Source organism: Puma concolor, chromosome A2 (assembly GCF_028749965.1).
Source record: "Puma concolor isolate L17-30 chromosome A2, mPumCon1.1.hap2, whole genome shotgun sequence".
In the NCBI taxonomy this organism is placed as follows: Eukaryota; Metazoa; Chordata; class Mammalia; order Carnivora; family Felidae; genus Puma; species Puma concolor.
The window spans coordinates 131,572,712-131,587,433 of record NC_141668.1 but is presented as its reverse complement, the minus strand read 5'-3'; the positions used below and the strand labels follow the sequence as shown (position 1 = coordinate 131,587,433).

General features: G+C 46.5%; 1 long non-coding RNA gene across 1 annotated transcript; it reads right to left on the bottom strand.

The window, feature by feature from the left end:
- Positions 1–4,039: 4,039 nt before the first annotated feature.
- On the bottom strand, positions 4,040–14,586 carry LOC147583515 (uncharacterized). The gene is made up of 3 exons (XR_015243157.1): positions 14,358–14,586; positions 13,299–13,421; positions 4,040–4,563 (listed from the first exon to the last, which is right to left on the bottom strand). It is a non-coding gene; the product is annotated as an uncharacterized LOC147583515 (long non-coding RNA).
- Between the last annotated feature and the right edge of the window lie 136 nt (positions 14,587–14,722).

The following is a 14,722-nucleotide window of genomic DNA, read 5'->3' as shown; positions in this document are numbered from 1 at the left end:
TGCTCCTCACTCAGGCCCCACCAAATGTCCCCCAGGATTCCCGTCTGCTGAGAGGCTTTCTTGTTTCCCCAGAGAAGGTGACGCTGCAGGACTGGGTTGGGGGCCGAACAGGATCCAGATCCCAGGTGTAATGGGGTTGAGTGGCGGCCATTAAAAAGATATGTCCAAATCCTAATGCCTGGCACTTGTGAATGTGACTGTATTGGGACTGTATCTGTGTCTGTAAAGACAGATGTAAATAAGGATCTCAAGATGGGATCATCCTGGCCCCCTGGGGTAGGTTCCAAATCAAATCACAAAGGTCCTTTCAAGAGACAGAAAAGAAGATGCAGACACAGGAGAAGGCCAACGTGGACACAGAGGCGCCCCAGAACGCCTGGAGCCACAGGAAGCTGAAACTGGCAAGGAAGGACCCTTTCCTAGAGCCCTGGGAAGCAGTGTGGCCCTGCCACCCCCTGGGTTTCAGATGCCTAAGCCCCAGAACTGCGAGAGAACACGTTTCTGGAGCTATCAGCTGCCCAGTGTGTGGCCAATTTGTTAGCACAGCCCCAGGAAAGGAATACACCTGCGAAGGGAAGGCTCACTTCTTGTTTCAGCCCTTAGAGGACATGCTTCCGAGAACCACAGAATTTTCTGCAGGAAGGGACATCAGGGCCAAGTCCCCTGAATCCAGGCACCTGTCGGCTGCACCTGTTTTCCCTTCCACACACCACTCTGCTCCTCCTCCCCGACTATTCGTCTTCACGGGGACCTAACTTTCCCCTGCTCAGGTGCGCCTCCAGACCGTCATCTGTCTGTAGAGAGAACCAGCACCATTTGCAACTTATTTCATCCACCCCTCTAGTCATTTATCCGGTCCTCAAAACATCTGTGAAGCACTGACTCCACACCGGACGACACTCAAGGCCCTGGAAACGCAGCAGGGATGCTGCAGACGTGAATCCCCACCCTGCTGGGCCTGGCGTTCTCCTGTGGAATGGGCTGGGGGATACTTGCCCAAGTAAATACAAAGCTGTTAAAAAATTTACAACCTGTAGTGACATGTCCCCTAAAACTGTCTGTGACCCCCAGGTGGGGAAGTGCTGACAAAGCCCCGCTCTTCCCTCACAGGGAAGTAGGGGAGGGTGGGGAGCAGGGTGGAGGCAGAGACCAGGGTTTGAATTCTGGGTGTGCCACTTCCTGGCTCTATGCTCCGAGAGCCTTGGTCTCTCCCCCCCCCTCCCCCCACCGCCTCAACCAAAGCAGAAGGCGTCCAGTTCCTGGGCCTCCTAGTCCTCTGTGGCCAAGAGCCTGTGCTTCTGTGAGAGGGGGGCCTGGCCCCGGGGGCAGGGGTTGGCACCTTTCATTTCCCAGGGGCTGAGTCCACCAGGCCCAGAGGCCAGCTGCGAGGGCAAACGAGAGAGAGGCTCTGGGGGAAAGAAGGTACGGCCTGCCAGAGCTCAGAGGCTGTGCCAACCCCATCCTCCCACGGGCGACAGGAAGGGGTGTCGTGTGACTTGTGGGATCTGTGGGCAAACAAACCGTGACACTGGATACTCGCCCAGGGAGGACAGGAAGCCTGCTTCTGAATCCTCTGGTTGTAATAAACATCATGCATTGCGTAGCTACAATTTGGCAAGCCCAGACGACCTGTTTTATACGGTTTACCAGCACAACACTCATCGATGTCACAAATGAGATGGAGGTACAGCAAGGTCACACAGCTCTAAGTGGCAAGGCCAGGATTTGAACCCGGGGCTGATCTTGGCCACCTCCCTCGTATGTCTTTAGCTCTATTTCTGAATTAGTAAGGTGTTTTTGACTGCAAGGGACAAGTAACGAAATCAAACTTAACCCCACTTCTATCCCCCAAAACAATTTATTGTAGAGTTCAGGGCTTTCAGGCACAGCTGGATCTAGATGCTCAAGCAGTGTTCTCACAACTCTGTCTCACCCTCGGGCTTTGTTTTCCTCAGGATCACCTTTACTTTACAGTATGAGAGGTACAAAGATGGCCACCTCTGAGACTCCGGGTTTCTACTCTGCTTTACAAACTCAATGGAAACCGGACCTCTGGCTCTAATAGTTGTAGCACAAATCCTGGGTATCACTGTCATTGAGCCAGGTTGGATCCCATGACCAGCCTGGAACCAATCATTCAGTCAAGGGGATGCAGCATTCCCATTGGCCAGAAAGGGATCAGGTGTCCACCCTTGAAGGGGGTAGGTGAGGACAGCAACCTCTCTCCCCCAAATCACATAGAATGAAAATGGGAGGAGGTGATTCACCAAAGGGAAATAGGAATCATTTACCAGCACAAGAGACTCTTGGCAAGCAGACACAACTGGCATGCACTGTGGCTTGTTTCTCTCCCTTCAGTCTTCGGTAAATTTCCTTTGGAAAATCTCCAACCTCATCCTCATGGAAAGTAGAGGCCCAGCCTTCTTCCACCACAGCAAGGCAAGATGGCCCTGGGATGAGTTGCCTTTGTGTGGTAGATTGGATTGTAGAGGAAGTGGATTGTACCTCTCCCTGAACTGAGAGTGTCCTTGGTCATTCGACTGCCTTTGGCCAACAGGGTGTAAGTGAGTGTGCGGGGACAGAAATTTTACATGCGTCTGCTGTGCTGAGTTCAGTCTCCTCAGCTTCTGCCATTTGCCACAGAAACGTCCTCTGGGTGCCTACAGACTGTAGAATGCAGATGTACATGGAATACCCGATCGTCGTCCCAGCCTAAACCAGAGCTACCCCAGATGACCCATGAACCCAAGAGGAAGACATATAAATGGAGGTTTTTGTTAAGTCCCTAAGATTCGGGGCAAGTTGCTTGTTACGTGGCATTATAACAGCAAAATCTGACTATCACACTTGGAAAGTTTAGGAGGTTTTATGTTGAGGGAGACCACTATTCTCTGAAGTAAACAGTCTTTGAAGAAGGTACTCTGGGCCATGGTCAGTGGGTATTCTGCCACCATCCCCTGGGGACCCAGAAAGGCACAGCCACCATAGTTTAACACAGCACCCATATTTCAACTCCTACCCAAGAAAGTCTCCACAGGCCAAAAGGAGTTTCAGCATCTTTTCTAGAGTCCTGCAATCTGCCTTACCCTCTATCTGGGGTCTCTCAGGATCTTTATGAGCTGTGTTACTTTGGGCAATCACTTGCCCTCTCAGAGCCTTAGTTTCCTCACCTGCAAAAAGGAATAATACTAATCCTTGGCTTTGGGGAAACTGATTAAGAGTATCACAGTTATAGTGCCTGGTACAGTGAAATGTTAGCTTTGTATTTACTTTGTTTAAATTTCTTTTTAAGTTTATTTACTTATTTTGAGAGAGAGCCATCATGAGCAGGGGAGGGGCAGAAAGAGAGTGAGAGAGAGAGAAACCCAAGCAGGCTCAGCAGTGTCAGACATGACCCGAGCCAGCAAGAGTCGAACACTTAACTAACTGAGGCACCCAGGTGCTTGTATATTTACTTATTTTTCAAATTATTAGAGGAGTAAAGATGTATCTGAATGTCTGGTCTGTTTCTCTGAGCCTTGGGAACACCATGCACTAAGCATGTCTGTATCCTATGGCAAAGAAGTTCGAGGGAAGCCTGACCCTGGAAGGGGGGGGGGGTGGGGCGGGAAGGAATCTGGAAATTGACAAGGCAGGTTTTTCTCTTCTGTTGGGTTTGGTTTCAGTTACTTGAAGTCACATAGCCAATGTATTTATTTTGAATGTTCATCTCACAAGTAAAAATAAAACAAAGACATTGGCACAGCAGCAGCATTTGCTACCACGTGAACCTATGATAAAGAACCCTGGCTGGAAGAAAAGTCACAATTCCATTAATCGGAAAGACATGGAACTGGCACTCTTCATTCCCCCGGGGGAATTTACTGTGAGCTGGGACTTTAATCCCAACTGACTGACGGGCCCCTGGTCCAGCCTTCTTCGGGCTCTGCCTCTCTTAGACTCCTGTTCCCGGCCCTGCAGTGTGAACCTCAGAGTGAAATAGCGACGCTTAACTAAACGACAGCAGCGAAGCAATAGCCAATCGGGTACTCACCAGGTGCTAGGCGCTGTGTTACACGCTTGACGTGCCGAACCTTCTTGGCACCCACCACATCCCCGCCAGGCTGCTATCCACTTTACTGCAGATGAGGAGCTGAGACTCAGAGATTTCAGGGCATGTGCCCACATCCCACTTCCAGCGGGGACAGATCCAGGACGTGAAGTCAGCTCTGGTCCTGGGTGCTGCCAGCCCAGGCGATGCTGGGTCAGCAAGAGTCTCCTTCATCTTGTATGGAGGCCCAGAAAGAAGCTCAGTGTCAGGATCCTCCTTCTCCGCATTCTGTAGTTCCCATCCCAGTCTGTGAATCTGGCCATGGCTGCGTCCCTCTCCTGGGAGAGATGGATCCCAAGCGGCAGCCCCTTGGAGCCCATCGCTGGCCATAGCTGGGGCGGGCATCCTTGAAGCTCGAACCTTCTGACCCCACAGCCAAGTTCCCAGTCTGGGTCTCGGTGGCAGGCAATCTTCTCTTCCCAGCTGCATGGCCTCAGACATTCACTAATCTCCCTGGGCCTCAGTCGACCCATCTGTAAAAGAGTAGCTTACGGTCAGCTCAGTGGTTCCCAATTTGAGGCGAGGACACAATGGGTGGAAGCACAGGTAAAACGCCCTGGGTCAATCCAGTGCAGGAGCAGCTGTTCCAGATGAGAGAGGCCTAGGTCTTGGCCCACCTGAGTCCCCCCTGGGAGCAGTGGGAACACTCCTCACCTGGCTCATCCCTGAGGCCCCATCCAGCTCTAACATTCTGTGATCCTTGGATCTCAACACATGCCCCACAGAAAAGTTTTTCTTCCCAGATGTGTTTATCAAGACCCTTGGGATCCAAGTGACAGAAACTCAGCTCAAACCAAGGGAAGCAGAAAGGGGAATATATGGGCAGAGTCCCTAGAATTCCACTTTGGTTTGTTCAAATGTGGCAGTCCCTTGCTTTTCTTGAATGGCTTTTTGCAGCTCGTGGCGGCGGGGGGTGGAAGGCAAATGCTTTGTGTTAGCCTCTGAGTCTGTGCCTGACCTGGGCCCTGATGCTTACTCCCTCATCCTGAACCTTCCTCTCCCTCCTCCGGGCCTTTGCACATGCTGTGTCCTCCACCTGGGACGTTTTTCTCCAAGGTTTTTCGCATCCAGCTCACTCTCCCAATCAGGCTGCAGCTCGCTTGTCACCTCTCCAGAGAGGCCTATCATGTCCACTCCAACTTAGGTGGCCCCCCGTGCTCCCTTTCGCCTCACCTGGCCTTATTTCCTTATCACAGTGATCTTACCTGTGCGCTCCGGTGCCTGCTGCCATCTCCCCGTTAGAATGTCCATTGCCTAAGGCTCTTTGAATCGCTTACTGGGGTATCCCTGACATCCACACTCCCCTCGCTGTGCACAAGTGTTCCATAAATATTTGTGGAATGAACGAATAAATAGTGACAGTAACTCTTCATGCTTTATCAGGTCCAGATTCCTCTGCCTCAAACTCAACATGCCCTTACAAACCAGAGCCTCTTGCTTTTCTCAGCTGGGAGCCACACCCCCCTGGCCAGGTCTGCAAGATAGTGCATCCTGGGCACCTCCCCGCACCCTCCCACCAACCCGTCTCCCCCCACCCCGATCTGTCAAGTTTCCGCTTAATCTCCCGAAGCCAACCACTTCTGCCCGTCCCTACACCCCCGCTCCAGGCCAAGCAGACATCTCCCCCGCCACACACACACCTCAGGGCACCTGCTGCAGCTTCCCAGGGGCTCTCCTGGAACCCCTTCTCACCTCACGCCAACCTCATCCCTGCACCGCTGCTCTGATCGTGTCTCCCTCCACTGAGAAGCTACCATAGCCCCATCCGGACACTCGGAAGAAGCTCGCTGCCTTCTGGAGGCCACAGCTCTGCATGGCCCATCCCCAGGAGCCCATCGTGTGCCTTCCTGCCCCTCTCTGCTCCAGCGCTATGTTCACCAGACTCTTGCCCCCAGCTTAACAGAGCACGGACCACGGTTGTTCACACGCTTCAGCTGGGGCTCCTGGAGCAAGGCTGCCTCTTCTACTTCAGTTTAAACTCCAGGGGCGGAGACACTTGCCTGGCTTTGCATGCACAGCCCAGCCCTATTCCTGGCATTCAGTGGTGCTTGATAAATATTGGTAAATGAATGGATGAATAAACGCGATTGAATGTCTTCTATATGCCAGATGTTGAGCTAAAAATATAAACACGTTATCTAATTTTCCCAGCAATCTTGCAAACGAGGTGCTATTATGTTTGTTGATTGAATACATGAGTGAATGGATGAATGAAAGAACTAAGGGGAGCAGAGCCGCAATCCCAAAGCATACAGAGGCCAGGAGGAAATAAAATTTGTAAAAGGCACCCAACGTAAGGCACTAGTGAGTAAAAGAGACTGTGGCAAAATGAAGCCCCATGGCATCTATTATAGGCTGAATTGTAGTCCCTCGAAATTCATAGGTTCAAGTGCTAACCCCCAGTACCTCAGAATGTGATCTTATTAGGAGATAGGATCTTTGCAGATTAAGATGAGATTGTTAGGATGGGCCCTAGTCCAATATGTCTGGTGTCCTTATAAAAAGAGCAAATTTAGACACAGAGACAAACACACACAGAGGGGAGACCATGTGAAGGCACACAGAGAGAAAATAGCCAAGGACAGGGGGCCTGGCACAGATCCTTCCCCCACAGCCCTCACTCAGAAGGACCCCTGCCAGTACCTTGATCTTGGACTCCCAGCCCCCAAGCTGTGAAATCATACATTTCTGCTGTTTAAGCATCCCCCCCGCCCCCTTCCTGGTCTGCGGTACCTGGTTACAGCAGCCATAGCAGACGAATGCACATCTGAAGGCATTCACATTCAAAACCATTTTTCAACCCTGGTGGGCCAAATGAGATTTATCCGGAGGCCACGTCCTGCCCGAGAGGGCACAGGTGGAAACCCCTGCCGCTTCCCGGGCCCAGCCACACTCTGCCCACTGGGAATTGGCTCTGTGGGAAGCTGAGGTCAAGCAGATCAAATGGGAATTCAATTATGGTTTGGAGACAAGTCCTCGAAGTCACAGATTAAATGAGGGCAGGTACTGAAGCCAGGGCCTCCCCGTGGTGCCTGAGCCCCAGGCTTAAGAAGCTGGGCATTGCCTCCCAGCAGAACCCCACGAGGCCCAGCCTGTTTGTCAAGTATAGCAGAAAACCCGAATTAAAAAGAAGAGGTAGATTGGATTAGTTTAGACATGCCTGTCGACTAATATCCCCAGCATATGGTAATCAATGTTCTGTAAAGCACATTGGAACTGCTGTTTACCAGTATCTGTTATTTGTAAAAAAAAAAATGAATCTATTTTTTTCCCCTCCATTTAATTCAGAAATCTCATGTTACACAGAAAGGTTAATTACAAACCGACTTCTAAGAACCCTTTGTTGGAAGCTTCTGTTTCATTTTCTCCAAGATGAGTCCTTGAACTCCATATTTGGGAATGCAGACTCAGGCTGGCTTAGCGAAATCATTTCCTCATTCTAGCGGCCCCCAGATGCAGCAAATCTCTCAGATGGCCTGATGGAGCTGGGATTAACCAGAAACCACTTCAAACCACCCAAAACCGTCTAAAATGTGGTTTTGTTGCTTTTTCCATTTAGATTGAAGACCACCATCTTTTCAACATGTTGTCCTGGTTGCAAAAGTAAGAGGGTCTCGAGTTCTGGGACCACAATGAGAGACATCCAATATTCCAGTGGCTACACCAATTAGGTCTGTTTGCTCCCAGCTCCGGAGAAGGTAAACGGTCTATTACTTGGTAGGTAATGCATACCACATGGCATTCCTCAGCCTCAAGCCTGAGAGGCCTCGTTTTCCCGGCATGGTACAGAATAGGGCCCCAGCACCCAGGCTGAGCCCGTTCCCCACCGTTAGCTGTGCCCAGAGCTTGCCATGGCCCCGTTGCAGCCTTCCCGGAAGGCTTCTGTTCTCTCCAGCCGTGCTTGGAAAACTTCCTTACAGTAGATGTGGGCAAGACTGGTTTTTGTCTGCCTGGACCCTGGGCATCGTGGCTGGGCCAATCAGAGGACCGCATCCCTCCGTTTGGGTCGCGGATGGGCACGTGACCCAAATTCCCTAGGACGCAGAGCTAGTGTTTAAAGATAGTCCTCCTCTTTAAAAGAAAAAAAAAATTATTCTGCCCTACAAGAATATACAGCTAAGCTTCTAGGAACCAACGTTCTTGCCCGATGGAGTGTTCCCAGCTGCAGCTGAACCACAAAATAAATCCCAATGATAATAATAATAATAATAGTTAAATACTAATATATTATTGACTCTGGCAAGCACTATTCTAAACATGTTACGTATATTACCTCCCTGAATCCCCACAACTTTCCTCTGAGGTCAGTACTCTGTTATCACATCCTGATTCTATACAGATTAGGAAAACGAGGCACAGGAAGGTTAAGTAACTTGCCCAAGGTCACAAAACAAGTGAGATTCAAATCCAGGGAATCTAGCTCCAGAGTCCTCACGCTCAAAGACTACCATTGAGCGAGCAAGGGAAAGAGGGAAAGGTGCCATCATTTAAGCCCCAGGATCTAGCCATGCCTGAAGCTACCGCTGGATTTCTTAGCATCACAAAGCAATTCATTCCCTTTGTTTGCTTACCTGCTGTGTTTTGCTGTCTGTCTTTTGCAACCAAAGGAGTCCTGCTTCAGGTATCCCTCCAATACATTCTGCCCGGGTAGAAGATTGGCAAGAAGCATCTCAATGTTTCCTAGAGTCTATTTCCCAGGGCTTGGACGACAAGCATAAAATCCCTTCTTCAGGTTCTATTATTAATCTCGTTTCACTGACTATGAAACTGAGGCTGGAAGAGGTTAAGTCACTCCTCCAAGACTGCATAGCTGATAAGTAACAGACATGCCCAAGGCCCCTCATGTCTGGCTGAACCTATGTCCATGACCCCCCACTACCTCCATCCCAATCTGTAGTATCACTGAGCTGATTTGTAATGCATAGCCTGTCTACTTCCAACATCAACATAAAGGTTCGTAGTAGAAATTCAGATGCCAAGACAGTTAAAAGTGGGTGTTGTTGTTAATTTTTTAAGTAATCTCTACCTCCCACGTGGGGCTTAAAGTCACAACCCTGAGATCAAGAGTCACATGCTCTACCAACAGCCACCAGTCACCACTAAATTTGGTGCCTATTTTCTTTTCTTTTTTTTTTTTTTTTGAGAGAGAGAGAGTATAAGAGAGTGTGTGTGGGGAAGGGCAGAGGGAGAGAGAGAATCCCAAGCAGGCTCCATGCTTAGCACAGAAGCCGACATGGGGCTCGATCTCACAACCGTGAGATCATGACCCAAGCTGAATTCAAGAGTTAGATGCTTAACTCACTGAGCCACCCGGGGCGCCCCTAAATTTGGTGCTTTTTAACAATAATTTTATTGATACATGACTCACATGTTACACAATTCAAACAGTAAAATTTACAATTCAATGACTTTTAGCATATTCACAGAGTTGTGCAGGCATCGCCCAAATCAACTTCAGAACATTTCATCACCCCAGAGGAAACCCTGTAGTCTTTCACAGTCACTTTCCATGTCTCTATAAATTAGCTAACTCTTAGACGTTTCATATCAGTAGAATCATAAAATATATGAAATTTGTGTCTGGCTCCTTTCACTCAGAATAATATTTTCAAGGTTCATCCATGTTGTAATATGTATCAGTACTTTGTTTCTTTTTATTGCTAACACTGGAAATTCTATGGATATATTGAGTCTTACTTACCCATTCATCAGGTGATGGATATTTGTGGGGGTTTTTCGTTCACTTTTTGGATATTATAAAAAATCCTGCTAAGAATATTTGTGAACATGTTTTCCTGTTTTCATTTATTTGGTATGTACCCAGGATTTGCTGGGCTTGCTGTAGGGTAACTCCATGCTTAACTTTTTGAAGAACTTCCAGACTATTTTCCAAAATCGCTACACAATTTTACATTCTCACCAACACTTTTGATTCTCCATCTTTTTTATTATGGCCATCCCAAGCAGTGTATCTCAACACGGTTTTGATTTGCATTTCTCTGATGGTTAATCATATAAGCGTCGTTTCACATGCTTATTGGCTATTTGTATGAATATATTGGGAAAATGTCTATTCAGATCCTTTGCCCAATTGTTAATTGCATTCTCTTTTTATAATTGACTTGTAAGAGATCTTTATATATTCTATAAAGTCCCTTATCAAATATATCAGTTGTGAATATTTTCTCCCATTCTATGAGTGTCTTTACTTTTAAAAAAATTTTTTTAAATATTTATTTATTTTCAAGAGTGAGTGAGAGAGAGAGGCGGGAGAGGGACAGAGACAGAGGAAGACAGAGAATCTAAAGCAGGCTCAGCACTGAAAGCGCAAAGGCAGACCTGAGGTTTGAACCCACGAACCGTGAGATCATGACCTGAGCTGAAGTTGGATGTTCAACTGACTGAGCCACCCAGGTGCCTTTCTTTTCACTTTTTTGATGGTATCCTCCGAAGCATGAAAGGTTTTAATTTTTATGGACTCCAATTTATCATTGTTTCTTTGGTTGCTTTCACTTTTGGCAACATATGTAAGAAATCATTACCTGATCCAAGGTTTATGAAGATTTACTCCTGTGTTTTCTTCTAAGGGTTTTATAGTTTTAGCTCTTACATTAGGTCTTTGATCCATTTTGAATTAATTGTGTATGTATATGGTGTGAGGTAAGGTGTCCAGCTTTGTTCTTTTGCATGTGGACACCCAGTTATCCCAGCAGCATTTATCAAAAAGACTATTCTTTCTCTGTTCAATTGTTTTGTCACAGTTGTCTAAAATCAATTGATTGTAGGGGCACCTGGGTGGCTCAGTCAGCTAAGCTTCCAACTCTTGATTTCAGCTCAGGTCCTGATCTCACACGTTCATAAGTTTGAGCCCCATGTGGGGCTCTGCACTGTCACTGCACCTTGCTTGTCATTCTCTCTCTCAAAATAAATAAATAAACTTAAAAAAGATCAATTGATTGTAAATGTGAGGGTTTATTTCTGAATTCTCAATTCTATTCCATTGATCTATATAGATCTATCCTTATGCCAGTATCACAATATCCTGATTATTTTTGCCCGTATTGTTTTTAATATAAGAAGTGTGAGTGCTTTGATTTTGTTGCTTTTAAAAAGATTGTTTTAGCTATTCTGGGTCTTTTACATTTCTGTGTGAATTTTAGGATAAGCTTGTCAATTTCTGCAAAGAAGCCAACTGAGATTTTGATAGGGATTGCATTATGTCTGTAGATCACGGGGGAGTATTGCCATCTTAACAATATTAAATTTCTGATCCATGAACATGGGATATCTTTCCATTTATTTAGGCCTTCTTTTGTCTCTTTCAACAATATTTTATAGTTTTCAGCATATAGGTTTTACATTTCTTCTGTTAAACATATCCTTTTTAAGTATTTTATTCTTTTTAATGCTCTTGTAAAATGGAATTTTCTTAATTTTATTTTCAGATTGTTCCTTGTTGGTAGATAGAAATACAGGTGGTTTTTAAATACTGATCTTGGGGCGCCTGGGTGGCGCAGTCGGTTAAGCGTCCGACTTCAGCCAGGTCACGATCTCGCGGTCCGTGAGTTCGAGCCCCGCGTCGGGCTCTGGGCTGATGGCTCGGAGCCTGGAGCCTGTTTCAGATTCTGTGTCTCCCTCTCTCTCTGCCCCTCCCCCATTCATGCTCTGTCTCTCTCTGTCCCAAAAATAAATAAAAAAAAGTTGAAAAAAAAAATTTAAATACTGATCTTTTATTCTGCAATCTTGCTGAACTTCGCTGCAATAGCGTTTTGTGGATTCCTTAGGATTTTCTATATATAAGATCATGCCAATTGCAAATAAAGATAATTTTACTTATGTATTTCCAATCTGGATGCCTCTTGTCTCATTTTCTTGCCTAATTAGCCTAGCTAGAAATCTCAGTACGATGTTGAATAAAATTGGTAAGAGCAGACATCTTTGTCTTGCTCCTGATCTAAGGGGGAAAGTAGTCTTTCACCATGTAGTTTGATGTGGGTTTTTCATAGATGTCTTTCATCAATTTGAGGAAGTTCTCTTCTATTCCTAGTTTATTGTTTTTATATCACAATGGTGAAAATTAGTTTTAAAAAGAGATCTTGAGGCTTTCAGATAAAGACAGAGCATTGAACACACATACCATTTTGTTCCCTCTTGGACACCATCTGAACTGGAGTAAAAGTTCTTTTGTTTTGTTTTGTTTTTTGCAAGAAACCACAGGTCTGAGAGAATGAAGAGGACACAATAAAAGAAAATACTTTAAGCTGGGAAGCAGACGGGGAGGTAGCCAGTGCCTGCTGAAAGCCAAATCTAAGCCAATATGCAAAAGCCAACAAAACCAACCAAATCCTCCAAAAGTCAGGAACTCATTACTCATGTAATTCTAGAAGGGCAGGTGAAGGGTGGCGAGGACCGAATAAGGAAAATCAGTTAAAAGCCAGCAAGAAAAGCAGATGGCTTCCCATATCTGCTCCCTGGGTCACCCCTCACTCCAGGATGCAGGGCATCCAGCCCTCCTCCACTCCCCTTAAGAAAGAAGGGTTATTTCCTGAAGAGTGTGACGCAGAGGATATGGGACTGTCCATGATGAAGGCTGAGGCCCCAGACTGCTCCCCAGTCTCTACCTCCAGGCAGGAATTTGGAAGGGTCTGACAAACACAAAGTGGAAAAAAACTAAAGATATTTACATTTAGGGTTCCCCCAAAAAAGAGTTCCCCCACAGCCCTCTACCTTTAACAAGTTCTATTCTTGGCTTGGTGTTTTTAGCCTTAGCTTGCCTCTCCATAGGATTTAGAGACACCTGAGAAGAGCCTTTAACAGGACATAAAACAAGGAACTTAACAACAGCAGACTAGTCTGAGAAAAGAAAGCTTTAAATCATCATTAATTTTCTCCAATGAGAAAATATATTGCAGGCATGAAATAAGAGGCTGAAATGACAAAACAGAAGTGTACAGAACAGAACAACAAAAGAATGGCCCGTGGAAATGGGAAACATGATATAAGAAATGAAGAACTTAATAGAAGAAATGGAAGGCAAAGATGAGGTGTATTCGTTTCCTAGGGCGGCTCTAACCAAGTACCACAGACTGGGGTACTTAAAGCAATAGAAATTTACCATCTACAGTTCTGGAGGCCAGAAGTCAAAAATCAAGGTACTGGCAGAGATTAGTTCTCTCCGAGGACTCTACAAGGAGAATCTGTTCCTTACCTCTCTCCTCCATTCTGGGGGTTTGCTGGCAATTTTTGGTGTCCCACGGCTTGTAGAAATATCACTCCAATCTCTGTCTTCATTTTGACTGGCGTTCTCTCTGTGTCTGTGTCCAGATTGCCCCTGCAATAATGATGCCAGTCATATTGGATTAAGACCTACCCTATTGATTTCACTTTAACTTGATTAGCTCTGCAAAGGCCCTATTTCCAAATAAGGCCACACTCACAGACACTGGGGGTTAGGAGTTCAGCATATTTTGGGGGACACAATTCAGCCCATAGCATGAGGTTGTTTTTTCCTAAAAAAAACCCGAAAGCATGAAAAGAACACAAACAGAAATCACAAGAAAATCAGAGGAGGTACAGTATCTGGATAACAGAAGTTCCAGAAAGAAAAAGTAGAGAAAATGAAGTCATCAGTGAAATAGTTTAAGGAAATTTCCCAACACTGAACGATTTGAATTTGGGGATTGAAAGCATCCAGTGGGCATTCAGCACAGTTGTGAAAATAGATCCACCCCAAAGAGCATAGTCATGAGGTATCAGTGTACTGCGGACACAAAAGAGCTTCTTTATTTTATGTTATGTTATTTTATGCTATTTTATTATTTTATTTTATTTTAGATTTTATGTTGGCTGTTGCATCCAACATGGGGCTCAAACTCACAACCTTGGGATCAAGAGTCGCATGCTCTACCCACTGAGCCAGCCAGGAGCCCCCAGAAAAGCTTCTTTAAATGTCCAGAGAGAAAAAAATAGGTCCCATGTGCAGGATCGGGAACCAGAAGGCTTGAGGCTTCTCATCAGTGTCACCAGATGTGAGGAAGGAAAATGACTTCCAGGGGAGTGTACAAGGTGGGTATGAAGGAAGAATGCAGACATCGTTGGTCTTGAAAGGTCTCAAAGAATAGAGCCCCCCCCCCCCCCCCACACACACACATCCTTTCTCAGGAAGCTACTGGAGGATGAGCTCCACCAAAACGAGGAAGTAAAACAACAAAGAGGAAAACCGAGATGACAGGAAACAGGAGATACAACAGAGAAGAGAGGGACATACAAGGGTGGTAGTCAAGGGAGGTCCCACTGTGCTTGGCCTGGATGGGGACAGGTCGGGAGACACTAGAAGAGATGTCTTCAAGAAGCTGAAATGAGGGCACCTAAAGCCAATGAATCTGTTGGCAAGCATAAAGCCCACAGGCCAGCTAGCCTCGTCTTCCCCCTCCACCCTGCATTTCCTCCCTTTACTGACTGGCAGTTTCAGAAGGCTATCCCCGTGGATTGCCAGTTTTGAGCTCCCTCGCCCTTGGCTTCCTTTCGGGCTGGCTATTGAGTAGCATTGGCAGGAGATGAGAGGGGATGAAGCAAGGGGGGGTCAAGTGTATTTCATGCTCCTCCCGGCCTGCTTTGATGCCACCTTTTTGG